The sequence below is a fragment of the Acipenser ruthenus genome, chromosome 10 (genome assembly GCF_902713425.1).
Source record: "Acipenser ruthenus chromosome 10, fAciRut3.2 maternal haplotype, whole genome shotgun sequence".
Lineage (NCBI taxonomy): Eukaryota > Metazoa > Chordata > Actinopteri > Acipenseriformes > Acipenseridae > Acipenser > Acipenser ruthenus.
Window position 1 is genome coordinate 20,812,430 of NC_081198.1, and position 16,435 is coordinate 20,828,864.

The following is a 16,435-nucleotide window of genomic DNA, read 5'->3' on the forward strand; positions in this document are numbered from 1 at the left end:
CTATACGGGAGAAGGAGGTCCCAGATGAGCTCACCCAGGTAAAGGGAGGCACCAGGTCCTTACCTGCATCACACAGGGAGAAATCAGATATTACGGAGGACAAAACTCTACTAGAGCGGTCGTTGCGTGGCCTGCTCCGGTCTACGTCCCTCAGAGCACAATTGAAGTCACCTGACACGATGACGGGTACGTTCCCCAGCAGGAGTGGACGCAGCTGTGGAAAAATTTTAACTCTTTCGTTTTGGTTAGTGGGTGCGTAGACATTGACCAGTCTGAGGGGAGTGTTGTTGTATGTCACATCCACGCTCAGAATTCTACCAGGTTCTACCTCCCTGCTGCTGCGGGAGGTAATAAATGGGTTTTTAAACAGGATACCTACTCCGTCGGCTCTGGCTATGTTGGAGCCCGACCAGAAGGAGTCCCCCAGGGTCCAACTCTCCTTCAGGTCCCTATAATCAGGGCTTGACGAAATACCACACTCCTGCAGAAAGATGAGATCTGCTTTCAAGTTAGCTAGATAGTTTAGTACATCAAATCTTTTTTGTGTCTCCCTGATGCTCCTGACATTAACAGACACACATATCAGGGCCATCAGGGTAGCTAACAAGAAAAGGAGTCGCTGCGTCCACCCCATAGCGACTATGATTGGGAGGTCGGGACACTCTTCCTACTCTTAGCTCTACGCTTGCTTCGAGGGGGCTTGGGCTTATTTGCAACTCCCATCACCCCTGAGAAGGTACTCACTGCTGCCTCGTCCAAGAAGGCACCGTCATTGTATGCACAGTACGTGGAATTGTTTGGGCTATTCAACTCCCCACAAGGTAAGTCTGGTGGAACTTGCTCAGGGCCCCTCGGAACGTGTGGGTCAGCTTTGTCCTGGGGGGGGTTATGACAGACAGCATTCTTTGGCTGTTACCGTCTGTTGAATTGGAGCTGTTAGCAGACTTCTGGCTTACCGCGTCCAGGGGTATTCCCATGTCCTCCAGTGCTGTATCTAGGAGGACCTCTAGGGGGCCCCTGGTTTTGCCCATACAAGGGAGGGGGTCAAGGATGCTTTGAAGGGAGGCCCTTCGCTTGAAGAGGGTCATTGCTACCGAGGTACTGCTGGTCAGGGAAGGTGTTGACCCCGACCTCTCCCTCGGTGCATTAGTGAACACCTCTTCTGCGAGGTGTGCTAGGGTTTGTGCCAATGACTGGGAAGGCTGGCTGGGGATGCCCTGGCTGGCTGCTACCTGCCCACTAGGCGGCAGTGTAGCCGTCCCACTCGCCTCCGTCTCTGCCTGCGAGGGCAAGACTGGGGACTTTGTGTGGACATTAGCTGGTTTTGGATCTATGGGGGCCACCTGCAACTTGCTGTCTTTGATCTTGATCTTCTTTCTTTTCCCCCCCTCGTCTCTACCCTTTCTTTTCCCCACCCTCTGCTGGTTCTTCACTCCCTTCCCCTCCTTCTCACTCTCACTTTCACTGTCGCTTTCGCTTTCCTCCCCCACGGACTCAATCCTTATGGCATCATAACGAGAGCCGAGGGGGAGTGCTGGCGCTTGTCACGGCTGACCCCGAACCAGTTATTATGTGTAGTAAGAAATTGGATTCCTTTGCATGGAGAATTTCAGTGGCTAGAGTTCACGGCTCCTCGATTGATTCAGATTCAGTTGTATTAAGTCTGCCCACTAATAATGTAGAGCAAAATAGGTATTGTGGTGTTTGCAGAGCCGACCCGAGCTGAACCCAAGACAGAAGTGGAGTCCTGCTGGGAACGAGCTGAAACATTGGACATGGACTAGACGATTTAAAAATGAAATGTATTAATGAGATGATATGTGCTGTAACCATTTGTAATGTTTGAATAATCTTTAGTCTGTAACAAATACTGTAAAGTACTCTCTCTGTAAGACCGTATAACAGAATCTGGTACAACTTGATACACTGGCCGGCCTTGAGCAGTCTCTTATTAAAATTGGCACGATTCCCAGAATTTAGTGCTGAAATCTCTGTTAAGACTTTTCAGCTTGACTACAGAATAATGCTGTACTAATAGATGTATGTTAATATGCTTGTTTTAAATGGTATAGATTGCTGTGGTAACATATAATCATAGGTAGTGATAATTATTGTTAGTATGAAATACTATGAACAATTTTTATGTATAAGATCATATGATTCACTTTGCTTAATATGATAGCATACCTGAAGCTGTTTTCTATCAAGATGAGCATAGTTAAAAACGGAGTCCTAATTCAATGAAAAGAATTACTGTGTGCTTACATTCAAGAATTATAACTTCTGAATATAAAGGGAAAAGGAGTTAGGAGTATTCTTAAGGGAAAGAAAAAAACAGAAAAGGATTAAAAGACCTCGCTTTGAGTAGGTTTCTGTTTGTAATTCAGTTTTAAAATAAGTAGGTGAGTAAGAACAACCTAGAGTAAAAGCAGACTATAACTTAAGACAAATAAGCATTGTCAGAAGATACACCACAAATAGAGAGCAGAAAAATTGAATAAAATCCTATTGTAATATTGCGGATATACTGCTGCTAGCAGAAAGTAATAAGGTTAGCAGCCATACGCTATAAGAAGTAATGTACTAGTTTGACTCTGAAGTTAAAAGACGCAGCATAGAAAGATGTTGTGTTTAAAATACAAAATAAAAGGATTGAATAAATAATGAAGAATAAAAGCAGGAGATTTTAGGAGAGTAAACTCTATGTGACCTGTCTTCTTGAGCTCTCTATCAGCCTGCCCTTGGAGAAATTAATATTAGCTGCTGGAAGGCCTCTTTGGTGGGAAGAAGCCGGAATTTTTTTATCAGAAGGCTTATAGTATCAGGCCGGACTGCAAAAATAGGGAGTTAGAACGGATGGTCTTAGCACCTAAGATAGTTAGTTGCCGGGCGGAACAAGCACGTAAGATACAGGTGTAAGGAAAGTTCTAGGGAACATTAATCACTATTAAACTTGGCAAGAAAAGAGGTGTCTTCAGCAAGCTGGTTTTAGCCAGTATGTGTATAGCTGAAACATACAGGGTCATCTGAGTGTCAATTAAGTTCAAGCTACCAGGGGCCCATAGGAGAAAACATTACAGCTTTACAGCTCAGTAAAATAGTTAGGTTTTCCATAAGGAGAAAACTCTACATTAAAAAGATATAAGATGGAAGTTCCCTATAATACCTGCTAAACACACACCTGTAAGGAAAGAAGGAAATTAATTTGAGAGTGAGATGACATGAGGGAATATATTTTTGAAAGCCAAGTTCATGTAATCAATTATAATCATTATAACTATAACTGCTATATTATGATATAACTATTGGTGTTACATATATTCAAACACCACTCTTTTTATAATGCACCCATATTAAGTAGTGAATCAAGTTTGCAGGGATTTTGTGAACTCTGCTTCACCTAACTTTTCAGATGAAGGAGGGGGGCCAAGAATGAGTGGATGAGAACATGGGCTAGTGTTGATTTGTTGGCATATGACTTTAATTGAGTCTGAGGAGTTGGTTGAATTCTTTAGAGATTACTGTTTGCCAAGAGATAAGGAGTGTCCATATAGATTGATGACTGGATCTAATTGGGGCTTCCCATTGCTTTCAATGGGACGAAAATTGTATAAAAACCCTGGGCCGATCACACTGAGACCACCACACTCAAGCTTGGCAGAGCCACGTGGTCCATCCTTTGCAGATCTCTACAGAACAGTCCTTCTCTTTTGTTCACGCTACTCTTCCTTATAATAGGAGGTAAGCATATTAATGGTATTATTGTATCTCGCGTTTATTGGTTATATTGCTATGAGGTTTTGAAACAATGTTTTAGTATTAAGAGTGTTATATTGAATGTGCTAAAACATAGCAGTGGGTGCTTGTAGGCTTTGTGCTTAACCAGCCTGAGGGCTGCACTGAATACATATAATTGTATTATGTTATTGAAGTACTAAATGCTGAAGCTTGTAATCAACTTAGCATTGCTAATTATTGTTACATGTTTTCGGGTCTTGGTAGTATGCGCAAACTACTAAACCAATATTAAAGGCATTTTAATAAAACGAAGGAGCGCTGATGTTGCTCTGATTCGTAAAACTTTGAATAAATGAGTCTGAGTGATTTTCTTGATTAAATAAAAAGGTTTTAAGGACACACCGCTCGTCCAGTGCTCGAACATAAACCACTAGGAGTTTTAAACATCTCTGTCCTCCTTAACGTCTCCCCTGAGTTAAGAGTGTGTGCAGAGCGAATAATATAATAAAAGAGAACGTGAAAAGTGAAAACGTGACACACTGAGAGGGCCCTACTCAGGGGGGGGCGCTGCTGGGTCCGGGCTCCCTCCCTGCCTCGTGTTCTGTATCAGAGGAGCTACTGGAGGAGCTAGTGGAGTAGCTGTTGTACTCTCTCTCTGGGCTGGGGGAAGGGGTCCTCGTAAAACGGGACATGTCTCGGGGGCGGGGGGGTGAGGGGGGTGCTGGTGATGATGGTGGTGCTGGAGTCTGGGTTTTGGATACTGTTGGTGGTGATGTGGACTGATCTTTGTTACTTGCTCCCTCTTCCTGCTCAGGCCTAGGCTTGTTCGTATTTGCCTTGCTGGCTCTGGCCATGTTGGCATAGGAAGAGGGGCAGTCCTTAAACAGGTGCCCCTTCTTTCCACACAAATTGCACTGCCTCTCTTCTCTGCAGTGGCTGGTCTCGTGGGGGGCGCCGCAGTTCCTGCACTTGACTACAGTACATGCGGCCGCCAGGTGTCCTAATTCCCCACATTTCCTGCAGAGTTTTGGCATCCCATTATAGAATACCAGCCCTCTGTTGGGCCCTAACACTATGGAGTTTGGAATGTGGCGGACGCCTCCAATGCCCGATGGATCAACATTGAGGCGTACCAGCCACTTTCTGGCTCCTGTCCAAACCCCATCTTCGTCTGTAATTTTCCTCCCTTCTGATGACACCCTCCCATAGCGGTTAAGCCATGTTGTAATATCATAGTCGCTAACAGCCTCATTGAAAAATTGGACAGTAACAACTTTCATTTCTCTGTCTGTCAGTGCATCCACACAAAATTCTTTGTATGGAGCGAGATATTTATTCTCCCCCCAAAAGGACCACATTTCTTGTAACTTTTGGGGGTTCCTAAAACTGACCTCAAACACTTCCTTAAGCCCTGGCAATTTCACCAAACAATTCAAGTCAGAAGGGGAAAAACCCATACCCCTCTGAAGAATGGTCCGGCTGAACTCCAGTCTCGTCAGTCCTGGTTCCGTTTCATCTTGCTTGTTTCTTGTGAAGCGCACCGCATTGTGCCTCCTGGTCTCCTGGGTTGGCCGGAACGCCATCCTTCAGCTGGCTCCTCCGATTGGGGTGGGAGAAGCCTCTGGACGTCCGGGTTGTCTCTCTCTACGGAAAAGAGACAACGTAAGCAGCAAATCTGAGCAGTTGAAGGAACTATTACTTTAGTCCCTGAGGAGATGGTCGCCTCGCAAGAGGGACCCCCTCCCCAGGTGAACGGTGTCCTTCCCTGGCGGAGTAGGGGGCGCTGCTTGGCACCGAGACCACGTAGGAAGAATCGTGGCTGTGACGCCTCTTCGGGGTCCGGGGCCGCCCTCTGCTCCTCCCAGATGGCGCCCTCTGCTGGGCGCCTGCTGCTCTCTCGGTCTGGATCTCGATTACAATCAAGGGCTGGGGATGAGGTCGTCTAGGTCATCAAAGGGTCCTCAAAGGTCGTCTGGATGGTAGGTCCTCCTTCTCTCTAACTCCAGGAAGGTCTGGAAAAGCCGGAACCGCCTGAAAAAGAAAAAAACGGGAACCGCCTGAAAAAGAAAAAACTGCTCTCAACAGTCAACAAAATCTTGAAAGACCCTCGGCCTGGATTGGGCAAGCCAAAACCAGACTGAGCATTAGTCTTCCAAAAAGTTGCCGAGCTGAAGAAAGCCAGTCAAAAATAAAACAAATTCTGTTCCTCCTCACCCGAACAAACCTCTCACAGACCCTCGGAGGGAGCGGGCAATGCCACTACCCTCTAAGCCTTAGTCTTAGAAAGATTTATTCGAACTGAAGAGAAGCCAGAGTATATGGCTGGCTAAGAAGGACCTGGCATAGGGACATGTTCCACCACACTTGTCTGGTTAGCTGCATGCTCCCAGGAAACAAACTGCTGCTGTCTACATCATCACCACATGTGAATAAAAGAAAGAAAGACAGCAAGAAAGAAAGAGAGAAAGAAAGAGAGAAAGAGAGAAAGAGAGAAAGAAAGAAAGAGAGAAAGAAAAAAAAAGAAGTAAAACGGCGGGAAAACTTGCATCAACACTGGCACTCTCCCTCCAGCAGGGGTAGACAAAATGCTCACAGGAGAGATCCAGATCTGACTTTGACCAACGTTAGAGAAAGGTGTGCACCGTTCCCGGAGGTACTGCAATACCGGGCCGATGCGTGGAGTGGACGGAGCAAGCCCCTGTTCCATCTCCCGATTCCAAAAATCAATTTAATATATGGTCCCCTGATAGGGGACGTATCAGATATTAATACTCTTTTATTGAGATTTTACATTTTTTTACATTTACACCCATTCGTTTTTTCATTCATTTTACATTTCTTTTAAAGATGACATTCATGCATACAGACATACATTTTGTTTTAAAAGCATTTAAAATACATTTAAAAACACCAAGACAATTGTGCTTTGTACATGGTTAAAACAGACACAGATTAAAATCAACATGAAAAAAACCTGTGCTGTTTTAAAAGTGACTGGAAAAAAAGAACCATCTATAAAAAACCAGTGCTTGTGAGGGCCGGGGAGTGCTCTCTAAAAGGTTCAAAAGTGAACATAAAACTAGATCTAAAACAGGGACAGGGGAAAAGGGACAGTGTATAAAACAGTGAGTTAAAATTCTAAAATTTTAAAACACTTAAAATGTAACTTTTAATAGTTTACATAAAAAATCTTAAAGATACATAAAACAAAACAAAACAAAATCAAATAAAACATTCAACGTAAATCAAATAAAAGTCCATAAAACTGAAACAAAAGACTACATAAAACCAGGGCACCGTTGAAAAACGGTCATGCCAGCGAAAAAGGGCGGAATGCTGGCATGACAAAATAAATAAAAGGCTTAGCGGTGCCCCGTAGTCCCGCTCCTAGGAGCTAGCGGTTCCAGTTTTTTCCTTCATTCCATCTTCACGTCCTGAAGTCTGGCGATCCTCCACTCCGCGCAGGCCTTGTCCTTCCCGAGGGTCCGGATGTCCAGAATTACAAAGTCCTTGATAAGAGTTTGTGCCCTTCTGGTCGTGGTGATAGTGTCTAGCTCCTGCTTGTGATAGACACAGACGTTACGGCCTTCCCACAGGATCTGCTTGACAACATTGATGACACGCCAAACGCACTTAGCTGTGCTGGTAGTGATTCCTCCCGCAGGCCCATAGAGCACAGTCTCAGCGGTCATCTTGGCCGTGTCAGCAAACCTGTTTAGGAAGACAGAGACAGAGAGCCAGACACTGCCAGCCACATCACACTCCCAGAAGATATGGGCTGGTGTTTCTCTCTTGCGGCACTTTGCATAGGGGCATGTTTCTGCTTGGGCTAGTCCCCTCCTGAACATGAACGCTCGAGTGGGGAGTGCACTGTGGACGGTGTTCCATGCTATATCCTTCTGGACATTACTGAGGCAGCTGTGAGACACATTCTCCCAGATTTTTTGGCTTTGGGTGAGGGAGAAAGTAGCTACTTTTTCAATTTCCTGGGAACCGGCAAGATATTTAGTTACAGCCTTGTATTCCCAGGAGGCCAATTTTGCTTTATCTAAGCCCAATTTATATATAGTGTCCCTTAAGGTTCTATAATACAATGGGGGGTCCCAGGAGTACGGCACGGTGTTATCAATAGTGCAGAGGCCCAAGGCCCTGAGACAGGTGGCAAAATAGAAACGATTCATGTAACATACCTTCCTGTCCAGGGCCTGGATGTTCTTGATAGTTTGCGTGAGCCCCTGCACTCGGGTGAGCTGCACAACGTCCGGGACCCCCTTACCTCCCTTCTTGTCGGCTTTACTCAGAGTGGCTCGCTTTACCCTCTCCATCTTGCTGCCCCAGATAAAGCGGTGGATAATGCGGTCCACCACTTTTTTGGTGGTCCTGTCTGGGGGAAAGATTTTTCCTACATAAGAGAGGATGGGGAACAGTATAGACTTGGTTATTAATACTCTACCCGTCATTGTTAAGGATCTTGTGCTCCATCCGCCAATCTTTTTACGGACCTGGTTAATGGCCGCCGTCCAGCTCTGGGCCCCCGAGCTATTGTTCTCGAAAATGAGGCCCAGAATCTTGATTTTGTCCTTTTTGACAGGGTACATGTCCGACAGTTCCCTATCTACCTGCCAATTTTTAGACACGTAGACTTCGCTCTTGGACTTATTAATCACTGCCCCGGTCGCCGTGCAGTACTTCTCAAGGATATTACTAATCCGAGGTACCGACGATGTGTTGGTGCAAATGAGTGACACATCGTCCATATATGCTGTTGTTTTGACCTGGACCCCGTTGGATCCAGGCAGCTGGAAACCAGTTATATTGGTATCCCTACGAATTGCCTGCAGGAGGGGTTCAATGCACACGACATATAGCAGTGGGGATAGTGGGCAACCCTGTCTGACCCCTGACTGGATAGATATTTTACCAGTCAGGTGCCTGTTCACCAAGACTCGGGTACTAATGTTTGTATATATGGTTTTAACCCACTCCCTAAGTCCAGGAGCGAATTTCATCTGGTCCATCACTTTGTACATATATTCATGGCTTACCCTATCGAACGCCTTCTCCTGGTCAAGGTTGAACAGGCAGAGGGGATGGTTCCGTTCTCTAGAATAAGCCAGAATGTCCCTTGTTAACATTAAAATATCCGTGATGGACCTCCCTGGGACGCCACAAGCCTGGTCAGGGCCAATGACCAAAGGGAGGTGTACTTGTAGCCGGAGCATCAGAGCTTTGGCTAGTATCTTGTAATCCACGCAAAGGAGGCTGATTGGGCGCCAATTCCGTAGATCTTTAACTTCCCCTTTCTTATGAAGGAGAGTAATTACACTCTCCCGCATAGAAGGGCCCAACCGCTTCTCCCTGTAGACCGCTCTGTAGACCTCCGCTAAATGGACTTTTAGCGTGTCCCAAAAAAGATGGTAATACTCACCCGGGATGCCATCTGGACCTGGCGTCTTACCGGTGTTCATGGTCTTAACCGCCTGGGTGAGCTCCTCCAGCGTGAGTTCTGGGTCCTTCTCCTCCTCCTCGTCGTCCCGCACTGAGTCAGGCTCCAACTGGCTCAGGAACCACTCTATCAGGGTGTCATCTGTAGCTTTGATGTTATACAGGTCCCTATAGAAGTTCTCTACCACTTTTTTCACTCCCTCACTATCCTCTACTATCCTCCCCCTGCTGTCGAGCATGGAGGACATCAAGTGCCGCTTCTCCCTCGTTTTCTGGAAGAAGAAGCGAGTACACTTTTCGTCTTCCTCCATTTTTTGCACTTTTGCATTGTGCATGACCTTTCGTTGTTCCTCCCTACAAAGCACTGAAAGATCTAGCTTGGTCTGGGCTATCTCGTCGCTTACAGGGAACCCCCGAAGCTGAAGCAGGCTCAGACGCTGGAGGGCAGCATTCAGGTATTTATATTTGGCCCTCCTTTCTTTTGCTTTCCTCTTGCCTGCTGCTATGAAATAACCCTTAGTTCTCATTTTGACCATCTCCCACCACTCTATAGGGGAGTTGAATAGGTCACGCAAAGTGGTCCACTCAACAAGCCTGCTCTTATAGGCTGCAGCTATGGAGGGGTCATCGAGTAAGGAGGTGTTTAATTTCCAGACCCCTGACCCCATCTGGGAGGTCTGAGGGACCTGCAATGTTACCTGCAGGAGCCTATGGTCAGAGAAGAAGACGGCCTGGGTGTCTACTGCCGTCTTCGTAAGGGAGCTGGTATGCAGGACGAGATCTATACGGGAGAAGGAGGTCCCAGATGAGCTCACCCAGGTAAAGGGAGGCACCAGGTCCTTACCTGCATCACACAGGGAGAAATCAGATATTACGGAGGACAAAACTCTACTAGAGCGGTCGTTGCGTGGCCTGCTCCGGTCTACGTCCCTCAGAGCACAATTGAAGTCACCTGACACGATGACGGGTACGTTCCCCAGCAGGAGTGGACGCAGCTGTGGAAAAAATTGAACTCTTTCGTTTTGGTTAGTGGGTGCGTAGACATTGACCAGTCTGAGGGGAGTGTTGTTGTATGTCACATCCACGCTCAGAATTCTACCAGGTTCTACCTCCCTGCTGCTGCGGGAGGTAATAAATGGGTTTTTAAACAGGATACCTACTCCGTCGGCTCTGGCTATGTTGGAGCCCGACCAGAAGGAGTCCCCCAGGGTCCAACTCTCCTTCAGGTCCCTATAATCAGGGCTCGACGAAATACCACACTCCTGCAGAAAGATGAGATCTGCTTTCAAGTTAGCTAGATAGTTTAGTACATCAAATCTTTTTTGTGTCTCCCTGATGCTCCTGACATTAACAGACACACATATCAGGGCCATCAGGGTAGCTAACAAGAAAAGGAGTCGCTGCGTCCACCCCATAGCGACTATGATTGGGAGGTCGGGACACTCTTCCTACTCTTAGCTCTACGCTTGCTTCGAGGGGGCTTGGGCTTATTTGCAACTCCCATCACCCCTGAGAAGGTACTCACTGCTGCCTTGTCCAAGAAGGCACCGTCTTTATATGCACAGTACGTGGAGTTGTTGGGGCTATTCAACTCCCCACAAGGTAAGTCTGGTGGAACTTGCTCAGGGCCCCTCGGAACGTGTGGGTCAGCTTTGTCCTGGGGGGGGGGGGTTATGACAGACAGCATTCTTTGGCTGTTACCGTCTGTTGAATTGGAGCTGTTAGCAGACTTCTGGCTTACCGCGTCCAGGGGTATTCCCATGTCCTCCAGTGCTGTATCTAGGAGGACCTCTAGGGGGCCCCTGGTTTTGCCCATACAAGGGAGGGGGTCAAGGATGCTTTGAAGGGAGGCCCTTCGCTTGAAGAGGGTCATTGCTACCGAGGTACTGCTGGTCAGGGAAGGTGTTGACCCAGACCTCTCCCTCGGTGCATTAGTGAACACCTCTTCTGCGAGGTGTGCTAGGGTTTGTGCCAACGACTGGGAAGGCTGGCTGGGGATGCCCTGGCTGGCTGCTACCTGCCCACTAGGCGGCAGTGTAGCCGTCCCACTCGCCTCCGTCTCTGCCTGCGAGGGCAAGACTGGGGACTTTGTGTGGACATTAGCTGGTTTTGGATCTATGGGGGCCACCTGCAACTTGCTGTCTTTGATCCTGATCTTCTTTCTTTTCCCCCCCTCGTCTCTACCCTTTCTTTTCCCCACCCTCTGCTGGTTCTTCACTCCCTTCCCCTCCTTCTCACTCTCACTTTCACTGTCGCATTCGCTTTCCTCCCCCACGGACTCAATCCTTATGGCGTCATAACGAGAGCCGAGGGGGAGTGCTGGCGCTGAGAGGGCCCTACTCAGGGGGGGGCCGCTGCTGGGTCCGGGCTCCCTCCCTGCCTCGTGTTCTGCATCAGAGGAGCTACTGGAGGAGCTAGTGGAGTAGCTGTTGTACTCTCTCTCTGGGCTGGGGGAAGGGGTCCTCGTAAAACGGGACATGTCTCGGGGGCGGGGGGGTGAGGGGGGTGCTGGTGATGATGGTGGTGCTGGAGTCTGGGTCTTGGATACTGTTGGTGGTGATGTGGACTGATCTTTGTTACTTGCTCCCTCTTCCTGCTCAGGCCTAGGCTTGTTCGTATTTGCCTTGCTGGCTCTGGCCATGTTGGCATAGGAAGAGGGGCAGTCCTTAAACAGGTGCCCCTTCTTTCCACACAAATTGCACTGCCTCTCTTCTCTGCAGTGGCTGGTCTCGTGGGGGGCGCCGCAGTTCCTGCACTTGACTACAGTACATGCGGCCGCCAGGTGTCCTAATTCCCCACATTTCCTGCAGAGTTTTGGCATCCCATTATAGAATACCAGCCCTCTGTTGGGCCCTAACACTATGGAGTTTGGAATGTGGCGGACGCCTCCAATGCCCGATGGATCAACATTAAGGCGTACCAGCCACTTTCTGGCTCCTGTCCAAACCCCATCTTCATCTGTAATTTTCCTCCCTTCTGATGACACCCTCCCATAGCGGTTAAGCCATGTTGTAATATCATAGTCGCTAACAGCCTCATTGAAAAATTGGACAGTAACAACTTTCATTTCTCTGTCTGTCAGTGCATCCACACAAAATTCTTTGTATGGAGCGAGATATTTATTCTCCCCCCAAAAGGACCACATTTCTTGTAACTTTTGGGGGTTCCTAAAACTGACCTCAAACACTTCCTTAAGCCCTGGCAATTTCACCAAACAATTCAAGTCAGAAGGGGAAAAACCCATACCCCTCTGAAGAATGGTCCGGCTGAACTCCAGTCTCGTCAGTCCTGGTTCCGTTTCCTCTTGCTGGGTCCTTGTGAAGCGCACCGCATTGTGCCTCCTAGTCTCCTGGGTTGGCCGGAACGCCATCCTTCAGCTGGCTCCTCCGATTAGGGTGGGAGAAGCCTCTGGACGTCCGGGTTGTCTCTCTCTACGGAAAAGAAACAACGTAAGCAGCAAATCTGGGCAGTTGAAGGAACTATTACTTTAGTCCCTGAGGAGATGGTCGCCTCGCAAGAGGGACCCCCTCCCCAGGTGAACGGTGTCCTTCCCTGGCGGAGTAGGGGGCGCTGCTTGGCACCGAGACCACGTAGGAAGAATCGTGGCTGTGACGCCTCCTCGGGGTCCGGGGCCGCCCTCTGCTCCTCCCAGATGGCGCCCTCTGCTGGGCGCCTGCTGCTCTCTCGGTCTGGATCTCGATTACAATCAAGGGCTGGGGATGAGGTCGTCTAGGTCATCAAAGGGTCCTCAAAGGTCGTCTGGATGGTAGGTCCTCCTTCTCTCTAACTCCAGGAACGTCTGGAAAAGCCGGAACCGCCTGAAAAAGAAAAAAACTGGAACCGCCTGAAAAAGAAAAAACTGCTCTCAACAGTCAACAAAATCTTGAAAGACCCTCGGCCTGGATTGGGCAAGCCAATACCAGACTGAGCACTAGTCTTCCAAAAAGTTGCCGAGCTGAAGAAAGCCAGTTAAAAAAAAAAAAAAGGTACTGCAATACCGGGCCGATGCGTGGAGTGGACGGAGCAAGCCCCTGTTCCATCTCCCGATTCCAAAAATCAATTTAATATATGGTCCCCTGATAGGGGACATATCAGATATTAAACTGATAAGAACAGATACTACACTTGATCTTAGCCAAAAGGCCGAGAAGCGATGGCGACTTGGCCCTTGCCCAGGGCCCCCCAGCCCGGACGGCACAGGGGGATTCAAAGGTGGTTGCAAAATTCCAAGCACAAGCAGACCCCCAAAAAACGGGCTGCTGCTTCCAGAGGGGAAATGTGCAATTTAAGCAGGAGGAAACAAAACAAAGCAAAAACACACACATAACACCAAAAACAAAACATAAACTGGCGGAGTGCGTCTTACAAATAGTCATGCCAAGCTGCTATGCTGTGCAAGGTGCCTTGGGTAACTACAACTGTGCCTCGCTGGCTGGCTGGCTTGCTAAGAAGGTCCTGGCATAGGGACATGTTCCACCACACTTGTCTGGTTAGCTGCATGCTCCCAGGAAACAACCTGCTGCTGTCTACATCATCACCATATGTGAATAAAAGAAAGAAAGACAGCAAGAAAGAAAGAAAGACAGCAAGAAAGAAAGAGAGAAAGAAAGAGAGAAAGAAAGAAAGAAAGAGAGAAAGAAAAAAAAAAGAAGTAAAACGGCGGGAAAACTTGCATCAACACTGGCACTCTCCCTCCAGCAGGGGTAGACAAAATGCTCACAGGAGAGATCCAGATCTGACTTTGACCAACGTTAGAGAAAGGTGTGCACCGTTCCCGGAGGTACTGCAATACCGGGCCGATGCGTGGAGTGGACGGAGCAAGCCCCTGTTCCATCTCCCGATTCCAAAAATCAATTTAATATATGGTCCCCTGATAGGGGACGTATCAGATATTAAACTGATAAGAACAGATACTACACTTGATCTTAGCCAAAAGGCCGAGAAGCGATGGCGACTTGGCCCTTGCCCGGGGCCCCCCAGCCTGGACGGCACAGGGGGATTCAAAGGTGGGTGCAAAATTCCAAGCACAAGCAGACCCCCAAAAAACGGGCTGCTGCTTCCAGAGGGGAAATGTGCAATTTAAGCAGGAGAAAACAAAACAAAGCAAAAACACACACATAACACCAAAAACAAAACATAAACTGGCGGAGTGCGTCTTACAAATAGTCATGCCAAGCTGCTATGCTGTGCAAGGTGCCTTGGGTAACTACAACTGTGCCTCGCTGGCTGGCTGGCTGGCTGGCTAAGAAGGACCTGGCATAGGGACATGTTCCACCACACTTGTCTGGTTAGCTGCATGCTCCCAGGAAACAACCTGCTGCTGTCTACATCATCACCATATGTGAATAAAAGAAAGAAAGACAGCAAGAAAGAAAGAGAGAAAGAAAGAAAGAAAGAGAGAAAGAAAGAGAGAAAGAAAGAAAGAGAGAAAGAAAAAAAAAGAAGTAAAACGGCGGGAAAACTTGCATCAACACTGGCACTCTCCCTCCAGCAGGGGTAGACAAAATGCTCACAGGAGAGATCCAGATCTGACTTTGACCAACGTTAGAGAAAGGTGTGCACCGTTCCCGGAGGTACTGCAATACCGGGCCGATGCGTGGAGTGGACGGAGCAAGCCCCTGTTCCATCTCCCGATTCCAAAAATCAATTTAATATATGGTCCCCTGATAGGGGACGTATCAGATATTAATACTCTTTTATTGAGATTTTACATTTTTTACATTTACACCCATTCGTTTTTTTCATTCATTTTACATTTCTTTTAAAGATGACATTCATGCATACAGACATACATTTTGTTTTAAAAGCATTTAAAATACATTTAAAAACACCAAGACAATTGTGCTTTGTACATGGTTAAAACAGACACAGATTAAAATCAACATGAAAAAAACCTGTGCTGCTTTAAAAGTGACTGGAAAAAAAGAACCATCTATAAAAAACCAGTGTTTGTGAGGGCCGGGGAGTGCTCTCTAAAAAAGTTCAAAAGTGAACATAAAACTAGATCTAAAACAGGGACAGGGGAAAAGGGACAGTGTATAGAACAGTGAGTTAAAATTCTAAAATTTTAAAACACTTAAAATGTAACTTTTAATAGTTTACATTAAAAATCTTAAAGATACATAAAACAAAACAAAACAAAATCAAATAAAACATTCAACGTAAATCAAATAAAAGTCAATAAAACTGAAACAAAAAGACTACATAAAACCAGGGCACCGTTGAAAAACGGTCATGCCAGCTAAAAAGGGCGGAATGCTGGCATGACAAAATAAATAAAAGGCTTAGCGGTGCCCCGTAGTCCCGCTCCTAGGAGCTAGCGGTTCCAGTTTTTTCCTTTATTCCATCTTCACGTCCTGAAGTCCGGCGATCCTCCACTCCGCGCAGGCCTTGTCCTTCCCGAGGGTCCGGATGTCCAGAATTACAAAGTCCTTGATAAGAGTTTGTGCCCTTCTGGTCGTGGTGATAGTGTCTAGCTCCTGCTTGTGATAGACACAGACGTTACAGCCTTCCCACAGGATCTGCTTGACAACATTGATGACACGCCAAACGCACTTAGCTGTGCTGGTAGCGATTCCTCCCGCAGGCCCATAGAGCACAGTCTCAGCGGTCATCTTGGCCGTGTCAGCAAACCTGTTTAGGAAGACAGAGACAGAGAGCCAGACACTGCCAGCCACATCACACTCCCAGAAGATATGGGCTGGTGTTTCTCTCTTGCGGCACTTTGCATAGGGGCATGTTTCTACTTGGGCTAGTCCCCTCCTGAACATGAACGCTCGAGTGGGGAGTGCACTGTGGACGGTGTTCCATGCTATATCCTTCTGGACATTACTGAGGCAGCTGTGAGACACATTCTCCCAGATTTTTTGGCTTTGGGTGAGGGAGAAAGTAGCTACTTTTTCAATTTCCTGGGAACCGGCAAGATATTTAGTTACAGCCTTGTATTCCCAGGAGGCCAATTTTGCTTTATCTAAGCCCAATTTATATATAGTGTCCCTTAAGGTTCTATAATACAATGGGGGGTCCCAGGAGTACGGCACGGTGTTATCAATAGTGCAGAGGCCCAAGGCCCTGAGACAGGTGGCAAAATAGAAACGATTCATGTAACATACCTTCCTGTCCAGGGCCTGGATGTTCTTGATAGTTTGCGTGAGCCCCTGCACTCGGGTGAGCTGCACAACGTCCGGGACCCCCTTACCTCCCTTCTTGTCGGCTTTACTCAGGGTGGCTCGCTTTACCCTCTCCATCTTGC

At 47.4% G+C, this 16,435-nt stretch overlaps 2 non-coding genes and 2 pseudogenes across 2 annotated transcripts; all 4 read right to left on the reverse strand.

Moving 5' to 3' along the window:
• Positions 1–6,369: 6,369 nt before the first annotated feature.
• Positions 6,370–6,524, reverse strand: LOC131738711 (U2 spliceosomal RNA; annotated as a pseudogene).
• Positions 6,525–13,147: 6,623 nt separating this feature from the next.
• Positions 13,148–13,338, reverse strand: LOC131738366 (U2 spliceosomal RNA). Its single transcript, XR_009329927.1, has one exon. It is a non-coding gene; the product is annotated as a U2 spliceosomal RNA (small nuclear RNA).
• A 603-nt stretch (positions 13,339–13,941) lies between these two features.
• Positions 13,942–14,132, reverse strand: LOC131738343 (U2 spliceosomal RNA). The gene has a single exon (XR_009329907.1). It is a non-coding gene; the product is annotated as a U2 spliceosomal RNA (small nuclear RNA).
• Positions 14,133–14,734: 602 nt separating this feature from the next.
• On the reverse strand, positions 14,735–14,889 carry LOC131738668 (U2 spliceosomal RNA; annotated as a pseudogene).
• Between the last annotated feature and the right edge of the window lie 1,546 nt (positions 14,890–16,435).